Source organism: Macaca nemestrina, chromosome 11, assembly GCF_043159975.1.
Source record: "Macaca nemestrina isolate mMacNem1 chromosome 11, mMacNem.hap1, whole genome shotgun sequence".
Lineage (NCBI taxonomy): Eukaryota > Metazoa > Chordata > Mammalia > Primates > Cercopithecidae > Macaca > Macaca nemestrina.
In genome coordinates this window covers 122,658,928-122,674,633 of record NC_092135.1, presented here as the reverse complement: position 1 = coordinate 122,674,633, position 15,706 = coordinate 122,658,928, and the positions used below count along the sequence as shown (strand labels likewise).

General features: G+C 37.5%; 1 protein-coding gene across 4 annotated transcripts in view; it reads left to right on the top strand.

Annotated features, from left to right (window-relative positions):
• Positions 1-15,706, top strand: part of LOC105481321 (cullin 3) — a 112,870-nt gene that overhangs the window by 30,796 nt on the left and 66,368 nt on the right. The window lies entirely within an intron of this gene.

Genomic DNA, 15,706 nt, shown 5'->3' with positions numbered 1-15,706 from the left:
GACAAAGCTTGCTTACTTGGAGAATTACAGTGCCACCAATAGAATTATAATGCCACCAATAGCAAATACTATGAAGTAATAGTGGGAAACTGACTTGAAATGGATAGAGAATATGATAAGTTTTGTTTAGATTATATTGAAAATATATTCTCACTTGGAAGATACCTTATCAATCATTTTGCATGTGAGGAAAATTGAGTGTGAGATCATAGTAAGATGCCCAAGTAGAGATATCATATGTTTGGAGACACATAGATTTAGAGCTTGAGCAGGAACTCAAAATTAGATGTGGAGATTTGGCATTTGGTAACATATACTGAGGAACAAGTGTTGGAGTTCAGAAAAGAAAGAGCCCAGAGCCAAAGGATGAATCTTAGGAGCAAACTATAGTAAGTAGGTGTGGGAAATGGAAAAAAACAATTTAAGAAATTTGGCATCAAAAGAAGGACAAGTGGAAGCGTTTTGTTTAAAGCTGCTGAAGGAGAGAAGGTTGGAACAGCCAAGTTATTGGATATAGAGAGTATGGGATTAAGAACAATGGAAAAGAAGTAAACTTAGAAGAGGGGCATGTTCTCATTTGCCGGAGGTTCTACAGGGAATGATAATGAACACAACTTTTATTTAGCATTTACTGTGTGCTAGACCCAGTTCTAGTGCTTTTACATGTTTTAACTTAGCTAACAGTCACAGCCCAATGTTGCAGATACTACTATTATGTCTGAAAACAAATGAAGAAACCGAGGCACAGATAATTGGTCATTTGTCCAGATCCATGTAACTATTAAGCGACCTAACTGGAACTGAATTCAGGCAATGTGGCTTTAGTCTGAGCCCTTGAATTCTCTGTGGATCTGCTCCTAAGGTAGAATGATCAAGTTGGAGTATGCTGAAATTCAGTGAAAGGGGCTTCAAGTTAACTGACTGTAAAGCTCTAGTCCTTTAAATTCTAGGAATCCTTTAAATTTACTTATATGTACAATAATGGAGTTGGAAATAATATCCCTGAGATTCTTTATTTCTAAAATTACTTTGAATCTAATAAGCCATCCATTTTCTGAAAATGAGACGAAGAGACTTGGAGTAGCCTTTGTAAGGGATATACTAAGGAATTGGCAAGTGAAGAAAAAGATAGCTTAGTAGGAGTTGGCCTGTGTGCAGTGTCAGTTTTTTTAAAGCTTGGGCATAGATGCAGACGAAAACATCAGTAGTTGTGTGTTAGGGTTGAGAAGTGGCTCATCCAGAAAGTGAGGAGAAGAGAGAAGGCCAGAGTGTGAGATCAGTGTTAAGGTGACCGAGTTTTGGGCTCAAATATGGTCAGTTTGATGTTGAAGATATGGTCCAGTAGATATTGAAGTTATGTTAGCAGTCACTCCATGAGAACTCTGAGTTTTAGTGTATTATGAGTTGCTTAAAGTGGTCCCATATTTAAGGTTAACTGTTGTCTTCATCATCTTAAGCTACTGTAACAAATACCATGAACTGGGTGCCTTAACCAATATTTCTCACCATTCTGGCAGGTTCTCACTTGCTGAGATTAAGGTGCTTGCAGGTTCATTTTTCTGGTGAGAGTCCCCTTCCTGGTCTGTAGACAACCACCTCCTTGCTGTGTCTTCACAAGGCAGGGAGGAGGAGAGGTCATGTCTCTCATGTATCTTATAATGGTACCATCCTCTTAATGAGGGTACCATTCTCAAGATTTAATTGCCTCCCAAAGGCCCCACCGCTAAATACTATCACATTTGGGGTTAGGGCTTCTTAATATGAATTTGGAGAACACAAGCATTCAGTCCATAACAATTATCATTTCAGAATATAGGCAATTTTTATATTATATTACCCAAAATATACGTTCAAGTTGATTGTACTAAATAAATTTTAAAATATACAGTATATGCTAAATTCTTAAATTTACTTTCCTTATACATAGTCATTAATGATCATTGCCAGCATCTGAAAATGTTCTTTTACTTTTTCTTTTGTTTCACACTCATTTGACTAGTCAGTTTTTTTACTAGGAAATGTACCAATTTCAGCATGTCTGTTCATTGATTATTTAAAGTGAATTAGGTTTTGAAGCCTCTGCTAGTTTCTGTGCTTTTGTTTTCATGTTTACTCCTATTTTATGAAACAGTTTTAATAATCATATAAACGCAGTACTACTGTATTGAATGGGACACTACCGAAAGAGAACTATTAACTGATAGGTAGGACCATCAGTTACTACCTTTGTCTCCTAAGGTAGTAAGTCTCAGTTTGTTCTACTAAATGGGACTTAGGGATGTTACTGATACAGTATGCAAAAGCGTAGTTTGCATGAAAATCAGTATTGCCTATCTCTGCATTGCATCTTTTGACTAGAAGGTGAGATATTGTTTCAGGGTTCTGTGGTATCAGAATACCTACCTTTAATCTCACAAAATATATCTTTTTTTGTTGTTGCTCTGAAAGCATTACTGTTTGGTCTGCTCATCAGTTTTTAATTCACAGTGCTTTTGGCAGTTAGCTGAACTGCCTGACAAACCATATATTTATTTATTTTAAAGCAGAGTGCTTTTAGTGCTATGGTGTACATAGCCAAGACCCATCTTTTCACGTTGAAGAATTCCAAGGAAATACAATTTTTACATGAACTGAGGGCTGGTTTGTTATATAATTTGTTGGTACTTTGATTTCACGGTGAAGATAGTGAACATAGTCAAACATTTTGGTAAAGTAGCACAACACAAACTCCCAGACAACAGATGACGGGAGGCTTCAGAGAGTACATCTCTTTGGGATGAAAGTAGCTTATTGTTGGCTTTCAAAATAAGTTCACAAAATTGAAGGAGGCATAGAAAATATAAATATTGTTTCTCTAATAAAAGCACTTCTGGTAGGATATTATTTTTCTTGTCTCTGGAAGAGTGTTTCCTTTGAGGAAACTGACATCCAAAGGAATTTAGTTCATTTCTCAAGACCACAAGGCAAAATTTAGGGTGTAATGTGGCCTTTATACCTCACCATAAAAAAAATCTTGATTTAGAAAATGAAAACATTTCAACTTACACAGGAATTTGTTTTTTAACTTTTTTTCTAAAGTAAAAAAGCATAGTAATGGAGGAAAAAAGTTCTGTTTTTCAGATTTAAAGACGTTTAGAATATATATCATTTTGTCAAAGTGTCAAAGGTATCCTGTAAGACTTTTTCTATCCCAGAATTCAGCATTCAAAACTGTTTGCCAGGCTCTGTGCTAGGTGTGAGGAATATATTGGTAAATAGAACACATCTGGTTCCTGCACTTACGAAACAGTAAACAGGTAAACAAGTATTTAGTTATATAATCAAGAAAACGGGATACAGTGGTAGAGGAAAAATGATAAAGACAACTACATAGGTCAAGAAAGGGCTGTTTGAGGAAGTGGTAGTGTTTAAACTGGGATTGCAAGAATGAGAGAGAGCTCACAAGAAAAGTGGGTTGAAGAGTATTCTAGGCAAAGTAAATGGCTATACAATACTTTTTTCTGTAAAGGACCAGATAGCATTTTTGTTTTTCTGAGCCATACATTCTCAGGCACAGCTCCTCAAAGTCTGTTTTTGTAGCACAAAAGCAGCAGCAGACCAAATGTAAATGAATGAGCATGGCAGTATTCCAGTAAAACTTTAAAAAGGCAGCAGGCTGAGTGCAATGGCTAACACTTATAATCCTAGCACTTTGGAGGCTGAGGTGAGAGGATTACCTGAGGCCAGCAGTTTTGAGACCAGCCCAAGCAACATAGTGAGACCTTGTCTCTGCAAAAAAAAAAAAAAAAAAAATGGCTGGGCCTGGTGGCTCTCTCTTGTAATCCCGGCACTTTGGGAGGCTGAAGTGGGCGGATCACGAGGTCAGGAGATCGAGACCATCCTGGCTGACACAGTGAAACCCCATCTCTCCTAAAAATACAAAAAATTAGCCGGGCACCTGTAGTCCCAGCTACTCAGGAGGCTTAGGCAGGAGAATGGTGTTAACCCAGGAGGCAGAGCTTGCAGTGAGCCATGATCGCACAACTGCACTGCAGCCTGGGCGACAGAGCAAGATACTGTCTCAAAAAAAAAAAAATTAGCCGGCCTTGGTGGCACACACCTTTAGTCACAGTTGCTCAGGAGTTTGAGGCTGCAGTGAGCTGTTACTGAACTACTGCACTGCAGCCTGGGCAACAGAGTGAGTTTAAAAAAAAAAGAAAAGAAAAGAAAGTGGGAGGCTAATCTTTGCCACTTCCTAAAGTTATTGAATAAAATCCTGTCATAAGTGGGGAGCTAAGAGTTGGTAATGGAGAAGAATGGGACAAGGTGGGATTGCAGAGAGAAGCAAAAGCTAGATCATGCCAGGCCCTGAAGCCGTGGCAGAAGGCTTTGTAATTAATTATATGTACATTAGGAAGCCATTTAAGGATTTTAAGCAAGATCAATAAGTTAGAGGGCTTAACAGTTGAAATAAGGGGAGTAATCCAGTAATTCAGGTGAATAACAGTGATATTTACACTACTATAGTGACAGTTAATGATTGAGAAAATTTTAAAATGTAAGATATATTTTGGATATAGAATGAAAGTTACCTGCTAGCAGATTGATTATAGGGAATAAGAATCAGTGACAAATCTAAGATCAGTTTTAGGTTTTTGGCTCTTGGCTAACTGGCTGGTGATTTAATTTTCTGATACAGATTTGGGGCAGACAAAGGAGCTCCGTTTTGAATAGGTTAGTTTTAAGATACCTATAAAATTTGATATGCAAATCAAATTATCTGAGAAGTTTGAACTGGAAATGTGTATTTGGTAATTGTGAACATATATATGGTACAGGTTGAACATCCCTAATCCAGAAATTCAGAATGCTCCAAAATCCACAACCTTTGGAGCGCCAACACGATGCCACAGTGGAAAATTCCACAGCTTATCTCATGTGACAGAGTCACAGTCAAAGCATACCCAAAACTTTATTTCACAGACAAAATTACTAAAATATCACATTACCCTCAGGTTATGTGTGTAAGGTGTATATGAAACAAATAAATTTCATGTTTACACTTGGATTCCATCCCCAAGATCTCTCATCATGTATATGCAGACACTCAAAATCTGAAAACTGAAACACCTCGGGTCCCCATGCATTTAGGGTGAGGGGTACCCAACCTGTATTTAAAGCCCTGGAAGTAAATGAAGTCACAGAGACAAGAGAAAAGAGGGCCTAGGATTGCACCCTGATGAATTTAAACACTTAGTGTTCAGATACATTGAGGATTGCAGTGGAGACTGAAAAGTTGCCAGTTAGTGGTACTTAAGACTTAGCTCTAACCTTACATTATAAGATGATAATATTTGACAGGTATTTAGCAGAGTTACAGTTTTTCACAGCCTTTTTGCGTGTGTGTGTGTGCGCGCGCGCTTCTATGTGTATATGTATGTATTTCAGATACTAAAGCACGGTTTTAAATTTAGGAATAGTAGGCCGGGCGCGGTGGCTCACGCCTGTAATCCCAGCACTTTGGGAGGCCGAGGCGGGCGGATCACAAGGTCAGGAGATCGAGACCACGGTGAAACCCCGTCTCTACTAAAAATACAAAAAATTAGCCGGGCGCGGTTGTGGGCGCCTGTAGTCCCAGCTACTCGAGAGGCTGAGGCAGGAGAATGGCGTGAACCCGGGAGGCGGAGCTTGCAGTGAGCCGAGATCGCGCCACTGCACTCCAGCCTGGGCGACAGAGCGAGACTCCGTCTCAAAAAAAAAAAAAAAAAAAAAAATTTAGGAATAGTAATAATTAGTTTTGCTACTTGTGGGCACGTTAAAGGTGGAGCCATCTTCTTTCATTCTCCTTTCATAAGGTTTCTATTTGGGATTCAAACTTGACAGTCTTTAAGCTTGTTGTAGAGTAACAAAGGACTTGCCTTTTCTTCTAACTCCTGTTGAGCACTTTAATAGTAAGAAGTAACCTAGATGCAGCTGCAGTGGGAAAAGTACTAGGTAGAAAATAGAACTGAGCATTGGGACTAATTCTCTCAGTAATAATCTTGAACAAATTACTAAACCTTTCTGGAATTTAAAGTATTAATCTATAAAATGAGTTTGGGGTTGGTTGTTTTAGCCCAAAGAACTTTAAAAATTATGATTATGTGTCTTGATAAGCTTAGGTTATTAAGACTTAGGAAGATAATAGTCTCTAAGGCTGTTTATTCCTGTGCCATGTGTTTGGAATAAAAACATTTCAATTTTTTTTCTTTTCTTTTTTTTCCCCTGAGACAAGGTCTTACTGTTGCCCAGGCTGGAGTGCAGCGGCGCCATCTTGTCTCACTGCAATCAACCGCGTAGGTTCAAGCAAATCTCCTGCCTCAGCCTTCCAAGTAACTGGGATTACAGGCGTGTGCCACCATGCTTGGCTAATTTTTGTATTTTTAGTAAATATAGTGTTTTGCCAAGTTGTCCATGCTGGTTTTGAACTCCTAGCATCAGTGATCAACCCGCCTTGGCCTCCCAATGTGTTGGGATTACAGGTGTGAGCCATGGTGTCCAGCGTTTTTTGTTGTTGTTTTTGCTTTTTGGAGACAAGGCCTTTGTGTTTCCCAGGCGGAGTACATTGGCAGAATCTCGGTTCACTATATTCTCTGCCTCCCAGGTTGTAGTGATTCTCTCACCTCAGCCTCCTACATAGCTGGACTATCGGCGCGTGACACCATGTCCGGCTAAATTTTTTTGTGTTTTTTTTTGTAGAAACAGGGTTTCCACCATATTGCCCAGGCTGGTCTCGAACTCCTGGGCTCAAGTGATCCATCTGCCTCCCAAAGTGTTGGGACTACAGGCATGAGCCATTGTGCCTGGCCTCAATTTTTAATTTTCTTGAAGTCAGGGGAGAAATTTTAGTTTTAATATGGGAAGAGCTTTATTATCTCAATTTTGTAATGCTTAGCGGTTTTCTTAGATTTACCTTATGCTTAATTTCATTTTTAATACTCCATAGTAATAATCAAATAACATGGTAACCTCATAAATGAACCTATAAAAATTATTGAACTTTGAAAGTTGGTTTCTTAGAAAAAAAGCTGAACAAACAAAAGTTAACATTTAAAATTAACTTGTCTTTTTAGTTATTATTGGAAAGAACATTTATTCTAGTGGTTTTCAAAGTTTTTCTATCTGTATGTCCTATTCTTCAAATAGTATCTTACTTCCATCAAATGGGAGGAAGCCAGAATAAGAGGAGCTTCATCCTGCTCAGTTTTCATTTATTCAGAAAACTGCCTGTTGAGCAAGGCACTGGTGTAAGCATTTGTACTATATCAAGCAAAGATTCCTGCCTTTGTGGAAGTTATGTTTTAGACTTACATACTTGGATCTATGCCTTGTAGTCTTAATCTGTTCTAAGCACTTCTGTTTTACCGGTAGGGAAATTGCAACCTTAAAGGGGACATAGTTTCAAGTTTTCAGTGACTTTCTTTTTTGAATTTCTTTGTAAACTGCAGTGTCTTTTCGTAGAACAAATAATACCTCACCATTTATCTTCGGTACCAAGGGTTTTATTTGCTGAAAATGCTGTCTCTGTGTAAACTACTTTTTCAATATATTTTTCTCCCTATTTCTAGAGGGGGAAGAAAAACCAGTTTTAAGTTGTATATTTGTTTGGAAATGAAGTTGGTAACTTTAAGGTAAACTGTGAAGTTTTCTGTATGTCAATTTCTTAAACAGACTTTTATAATAAAGCTTTTGGAGTGCTTTTCCCTTTCTAGGCAAATATTAAGTAATTTAATGGAAAACATTAATGTTTTTAATGGTATTTACATACGATATGTAATGACTGCAGTGAGTTAAGGATATTGATAGAAACACTTGGGACTAAGATTTTCCTTAGCAAAGACAGATTGATTTCAGAGGCCCACAGAGATTGAGTTTCTCCTATGTTTCAGCCACCCAAAAATAAATAAGACATGATTCTTGCCAGCAAGAATCCCATAATTTTAGTGAGGTAATCAGATTTGGGGGGGGGTATTTTGCCTGAGGAATTCTGGGCAAGGTAGAAGGAGACTGTCACTTTCGATTATACTTAAAGCATTACTCAAGATTCATCATGTGAACAAAGCCAAAATATTATCCCGATAACAAGGAGAGAAAGTTGAATGAGAAAAATGGCAGGTAGGTATGAGCATAGTGAGATAGATCAGTGTAGATGGAAGGTGAACATGCTGTTCTTAGTATAGATGAACAAAAGCATCTTTGAATGTTTTTGTAGGAAATGAAGATAGTAAAGTGGATTGGGCTAGATTTGGAAAACCATTGTAGGAGATTTGAGTTTTGTTCTGTTGGTGGTGGGAGCCATTGCTTTATAAGCCTTAGAAAGGCTGACTGCAGTGGAGAAGATGTAGTCAGGTATTTAGGATGAGTGCCATTTTCAGTGCCTTGTTGCTGCTTGCTGATTTTTAGTTCTCATGCTGTCTTGTCTTAATGTTTAACTTAAAAGTTGTTGGAAGGTACTCAACCCATTATGTTTTTTTGGGATGGTGGTGACAGGAGTGAGAAGAGACTGTGAGCCAGGTGTAAAAACTGTTAATGGGTATGATACGGGGATAGTGACCTAAATATAAATAGTGTAATCCCAAAAGAGACAGAGACTGTTGGGGATAGTGTATGGAAGAGATTATTAGAGAGTCAGAAAAACAGCATCCGTGGGATATGAAGGACTTTGGAAATTGAATGGCTTCTACTTTGAAAGGGATGGAAGAGAAATGATGTTGGGGGAGAGTGACGCTTAAAAGTGTTGTTTTGACAAGTTTGCCCATGTTAAGTATCAGCTATTCTGCTTAAGTTGTTAGGTAGACTGTAAGTACTTTGAGGGCAAGTACCGCCCCCCCCCATCCTATTTCTGTTGTATTTTTTAGTGATAGTCTTCTACTGTTACTAAGTAAGTGAATAGATGAACTAGGACCTGTTCATTTATCTTTGTGTCTCCTGCTCTTTGCATGTGATTGGCACTCAGTTGTCTGTTGAAATGAATCTTTGAGAAGAATACTACCAGCAGTCAAAATGGAAACCACCATGGTTCGTAGCCAAAAATAGCTGAGATCTATTTTTTTTTCTCTCTCTCTGTTGGGTAATACCTCTCCCTACTCAAGTTAATTACTAAACCTAACCACCATTTAGAAGCACAGGTGATTATCGGGCTATATGCCTCTGTTTTTTTGAGATTGAAGTCTGTCAGTCGGCTTAGAACCAGATCATATAATCTTGAGAAACCGTGGTTCTTTTTTCTATCATACTCAAGAGAACAAAAGACGAGTTGCTGTGTTGTCATGCTTTGTGTATGTTTTCCTGATTAATTCTGTCAGTTTGCCTGTTACTAAGTTTAACCATGATACTAATGCTATAATAGTTTTTAATGTATATCTTAACCATTGGGAATAGGATACTTTACAAATAATAAGTCATAGTGGTGTTTTTCTGTGGTGTACTGTCATTTTTCTATCTGCATTCCTTTCCAACCAGTAAGTAAAAAGCTATCATTTTTCATAGTAGTATTTTGTACTGATTGAGAAATCATTATTTTTCTAAGTCATACTATTTTAAGAACACTTTGAAAGCATATTTGAACTAAGAATGCCTTTAAAAAATGTCAAATTTCATGTGATTTTAAAAACAGTATTTGCTTCAACATGTAGCAGATTATGTATGAAATTGTGAAAGTGTATTGTCCTAACACCTGTTCTGTGTTCCTTCTTTAAACTTTGTAACTTTTTTGTAGTGCTATTTATTGTATTCTACTTTGTATTGAGGTCATTTGAATGCTAATATTCAGCTCCCCCTTCTCCCCTCTCCCTCAGAGATTGTAAAGTGGCTGAAAGTGTCTTGTATTCCTCATAGTGCCTAGCACCCTGCTTTGCCTGCTGGAAGCAAACATAAATACATAAATTGTCAGTCTGGGGAAATATTTAGTATACTTTTGAATGGGTGGTTGATGTCTGATAATAGGACTTCATTTCTTTAAGAGCTTCATTTTGGACACTTGAAGCAAAGAGTAAGAATGGGGAATATTTCCACTAAGAATGAATTTGATTTTGAAATTGAGATTAGTGTGTTTTTTGTGAAATGCTGTAAGTTACATTACTGTGTATATTAGAAAGTTACTTAATGAAGAATCTTCTGGCAGCAGTGGAGAAAATGTTTTCCCTACAGTGGCTATCTTACGGTTTTTTTTTTAAGGATACTGGTATGATTTTCCTGATCACTATTGCCATCTTAATTCTTAAAGTTAATTAGAAATAATGAGAATAACACAGTCTACTGTATGAAAAGGACAGTGAATTTTATGTCATTCAGGAATCTCATCATTAGTTAATTCTTGGAAAGTTTAAAATATCTACAAAACTTTAAATTAATTATCTTGGCCTTAGTAGAAGCTTGTTTGAGATACAGAAACCTTAAGATTGCTTATGTATTGTGAGAGTAACATCTGTTAACCAACTTTATATTAATTGTACAAATAATTGGAGTTTGGCTGCGTTACGAATTCCTCAAAGTACGAGGTAAAAGAGTTCCTTCCAGTTATTCAGAAATTTCTGTCCTTTAGAGGAAAAGAAAGCAAGCGTCCCTGTTCCTGACCTGCCCCTATTTATTATATATGACTTCTGTAAAAATCGCAAAACATTGCAATGTTTCTTTTTAATGTTTGAGTTCAGGAATTCTCAGGGTGAGGGAAAGAGCCATGAAGCTTTTTTTCCAAACAGTTGTGTCAGCTGTCCTCTATACCTTATGACTTGACTCCCATTGTGATTCACTTTCTGTAGTAAGCCACTTTTATTGATAGGTTTGTGTCATATCACTGTGGTGTGATAAGGTGGAAAAATTTTGAAATCTTCAAGCATTATTTAATGGCATTCCTTGGGAGAATAAAATTTATATAACTGGCAAAATTTATAAAGCGACAAACCCCCAGACCACATGTGATTAATGCAGGACTGAAAAAAGTATGTTTTAAGTGGAAATTTAAATGCTATTTTTATTTTTTTAAACTTTTTTTTATATGTGTAAGAATGTTTTTGTAACATTATTTGTAATGGTAAACTAAAAGCAACTTATCCATCGTTAATAAAGTGATTGAAGAAATTATGGCATTAAGTGCTGTTTTTGTAGGTCATAGTAAATGTTGCATGTTTTTGTATTGCGCTGTCTTTAACAGATGAAACAGGCAACATGTTTTGGAATTTAGAGCCAGAAAGATAGCAGGCATCCAGTGGCTGTCAATTATTTTAAAATAGAACCCCTAATTTTAAAAATCATACAAAACTATTATAAATCATATTTAATCAGGGGAAATGAAGTCTTTTTGGCACTAGTACTAAGTAAGGCATTTCAGTGGAACAAGACATCATTGATCTAATCAACCATAGTCATATCACAGGTAAAGAGGTGCTACAGACTAGATAGGTTAGGTGACTTGGTCAAAGTCCTTAGTTAGTGACTTCCTGGGCAGTTGTCTGCAGAGAGGTTGAGTATCCCTAATCCAAAAATCCAAAATCTGAAACTTTGTTTTGTTTTGTTTTTGAGATGGGAGGGTCTCACTCTGTCACTGTAGCTGGAGTGTAGTGGCATGATCTTGGCTCACTGCAGCTTCCACCTCCTGGGCTTAAGTGATCCTCCCACCTCAGCCTCCTGAGTAGCTAGGACTACAGGCATGCACCATCACGCCCAGCTAATTGTTTGTATTTTTGGTGGAGACAAAGTTTCGCCATGTTGTCCAGGCTGGTCTCAAATTCCTGAGGTCAAGTCATCTGCCCACCTCAGCCTCCCAGAGTGCTGGGATTACAGGCATTGAGCCACCACACCTGGCCAAAATCCGAAACTTTTTGAGTGCTGAGATGATGCTTTAAGGAAATGCTCATTGGAGCATCTCAGATTTTGGATTTTCGGATTAAGGATGCTCACCTGGTAAGTATTATATCCAAAAATCTGAAAAAACCGAAAATCTGAAAAAGTCAAAAATCCGAAGCACAAGTGGCCTCCAAGCATGTTGGATAAGTGATACTCAACCTTAGATGATTTTGATTATCTTAGCTTCTGGGTGAATGTTAAAATACTATAGATTTATAGAATGACATACCTTTGAGTTATTGTACCTTTGTGATACTTTTTAATGTCCTGGTATAATTAGGATGTGCTCCATGTTATTATGTCTCATTTTATGTTTTTAATACACGATAAGTATTTTTTCGATGGACAGTAATGGCAAGTATAAATTTCTGTACTTTGGGAATTTGTCTTTATTTGGACCTAATGTTGTCCTGAATTTGGAGACTTGTTTACCAAGGAAGTCCTCAATTTTCAATATTCCATATCATCATTGATTATGTGACTCTGTTTTAGTTTCAGTGAACTTTAGAATTAAAGTTCTTAATTTGTTTTAGCTGATGATTTCTTTGTTTTACCTAGACGTTTAATTAGGATTGGCTGGCTGGGATTTTGCCCCAGGCATTGAAATTTAGAGTGTGAAAAATTTTAGTTAATGATTAAAAGCAATTCTGTGCGTTGTGGGGTATGGGAGTACTGTGCACATTATGTCCTTTAGCTCTTCAGCTAGCCCAAGAGCTGCTGGCCCAGTATCAGCTTCCTTGTCAATCCACGGAGATCCTTGAGAATGAAAACTCAAGGGCAGAGTTTGGGAGCATGTAGCTCCTGGTCATGCCAATGCCTGCTGTTCTCTCCTGTCGTCCTCCTTTCCAACTCCTTTTGTTTCTCTTTACCAGTAATTTGACTGACTTGAGGATGTGTGTATTGCAGCTTGGACATTAATTTATCATTAAGCAGGTTTTATTATACAGTTGAAAATAGGCCAGACACAGTGACTAATACGTATAATCCCAACACTTTGGGAGGCCAACGTGGAGGGATCATTTTGAGGCCGGGACTTCGAGACCAGCTTGAGCAAAACAGACCCCTTAGCTACACACATGCACACAAGCACGCACGCGCACACGCATGCACGTGCGCGTCCCAGAAGTGCTGGCGTGCGCTGCTGAAGTCCTAGCTACTTGGGAGGCTGAGGTGGGAGCATAACTTGTGCCCAGGAGCTTGAGGCTGCAGTGAGCTATAATTGTGTCACTGTACTCCAGTTTGGGTGAAAGAGTGACACCCTGTTTCTTAAAAAAAGAAAAAGGTTTCCTTTTGACAGTAATTCCACTTTAATCTTTGCTAAGGATTTAAATTTTAAAAATGCAAGAAAAGCTATATCCACAGAAACAAAGAATAGGCAAATTTGAATTGTTGCAGAGTGGTTCATAAGGTTGATACACTCAAATTGTTTAACAATTCTTTCATTGTTTGGAATTTAAATTGCTTTTATGAATAAAGCTTGTGGCATCATAGCTTATGTTTATGATAAAATCATAAAACAGGACAATATTCAAATAATAATTACTTCAAATTTTTTTAAATTAGTGTATAATAAAATTGGCCTTTATTTTCATATATGTCTGTGAATTTCAACACACATATAGATTCATGTCACCACTGTCACGGTTGATATAGAACAGTCGATTGACCCCAGTAAACTTCCTGTTACCCTTTATAGTTCTCTTAATTCCTAGTTCCTGGCAACCACTGATCTGCTGTCTAACACTATAGTTTTGGATTTTTTTTTTTCGAGAGTGTCATATAATTGGAATTATAGTTTGAAATCTTTTGAGACTGGTTTCTTTCATTCAGCAAAGTGTCTGTTCAAGTCTTTTGCCCTTTTTTAATTTATTTGCTGTCATCGCTAAGTTCTAAGAGTTTTTGGTTTTTTTTTTTAATATATTCTGGATACAAGTCATTTGGTTTTTCTCCTAGTGTGTAGCTTCTCTTTGTTACTGTGTCTACAGAACAAAAGTTTTTAGTTTCAGTAGAGTCCAGTTTAGCATTTTTTCTTTTATAAATTATGCTTTTGGTATCATTTGCTTAAAATTATCAGATGACATCTTCTTCTTACATTTTATTGTAATGTAACCTTTTTCTTTGGACTACTATGGTGCATTGGAAATGATATGATACAGCTAGGTATTTTCTACTAAACCAAAAGTTAATATTAAATGTTAATCAGTGGCATTAAAAAGTCAGGACTCTTCTCACTCATAAGTGGGAGTTGAACATTGAGAACACGTGGACACAGAGGAAAACAACACACACCAGGGCCTGTTTGGGGCTGGGAGGTGAGGGGAGGGAACTTAGAGGATGAGTCAATAGGTGCAGCAAACCACCATGGCACACATAAACCTGTGTAACAAACCTGCACATTCTGCACATGGATCCTGTGTGTGTTTTTTTGTTTGTTTTTTAGAAGAAAAAAGCAGGACTCAGAATTGCATAAGTGCTATTATTACAACAATATAAAAACATGTTCATGTTGAAGAAGTTCTGCAAAGGAAAGAAACAGAAATGGCTAGTGTGGGAACCAGTGGTTTCCTAGTCCTGGATGGTGTATCAGAATCACCTGGGTAGATACTTTAAAATTAGGGTTGTCTTTTGATCTTGGGTGGCCCCCAAATGTTTCTTCTTCTTTCTTCTTTTTTTCTTTCTTCTTCCTCTCTTCTTCCTCCTTCCTCTCCCTTTTTTTTTTAAAAAAAATATAAACTTTATAATATATATATAAATATATATAAAAATATAAAGTTATTTTTATAAAAAATATAAACTTTGGATTTTAGAGCAGTTTTAGATTTACACCAAAATTGAGTGGAGAGACTGGACACAGTGTAATGCCAGCACCTTGGGAGACGGAGGCGGGTGGATCACTTGAGGTCAGGAGTTCAGGACCAGCCTGGCTAACAAGGTGAAACTGTGTCTCTGCTAAAAATACAAAAATTAGCCAGGCGTGGTGGTGCACATCTGTAATCCCATCTACTAGTGAGGCTGAGCCAGGAGAATGACTTGAACCTGAGAAGCAGAGGGTGCAGTGAGCCAAGATTGCGCCACTGGACTCCAGCCTGGGCAACAGAGCGAGACTCCGTCTGGGAAAAAAAAAAGTGATGGACGGAAGATACTAAGATTTCCCACATACACCCCTACCCCAACATATGCACAGCCTCCCCCCATTGTGCACATCCCACACCAGAGTGGCACATTTATTACAGTTGATGAACCTATGTTGACAGGTCATCATCACTCCATAAAGTCCATAGTTTACATGAGGGCTCACTTTTGTAATGAACTCAGTCTATGCGATTAGACATACATTCACTAGTATAGTATTATACAGAATAGTTTCACTGCCCTGCGAATCCTGTGCTCTGCCTACTTATATACCTATTTTTTTTGCTGTCTCCTTTGTTTTGCCTTTTCCGGAATGTCATATAGTTGGATCATACAGTATACACCCTTTTCAGGTTAGCTTCTTTAACTTTGTAATATGCGTTTAAGTTACCTCCATGTCTCTTCATGGCTTAATAGCTCATTTCTTTTTAGTGCTGAGTAATATTCCATTTTCTAAATGCAGTACAATTTATTAATCCATTCATCTGCAGAGGAACGTCTTGGTTTCTTCCAAGTTTGGGGAATTATGAATAAAGTTGCTTTAAACACTTGTGTGTGGGTTTTTGTGTGGACATAAGTTTTCAACTCATTTAAGAAAATACTCAGGAGTGTGATTGCCAGATTATATGGTAAGAGTGTGTCTACTTTTGTTAGAAACTGCCAAACTGCCTTCCACAGTGACTGTACCATTTTGCATTCCCACTGGCAGTGC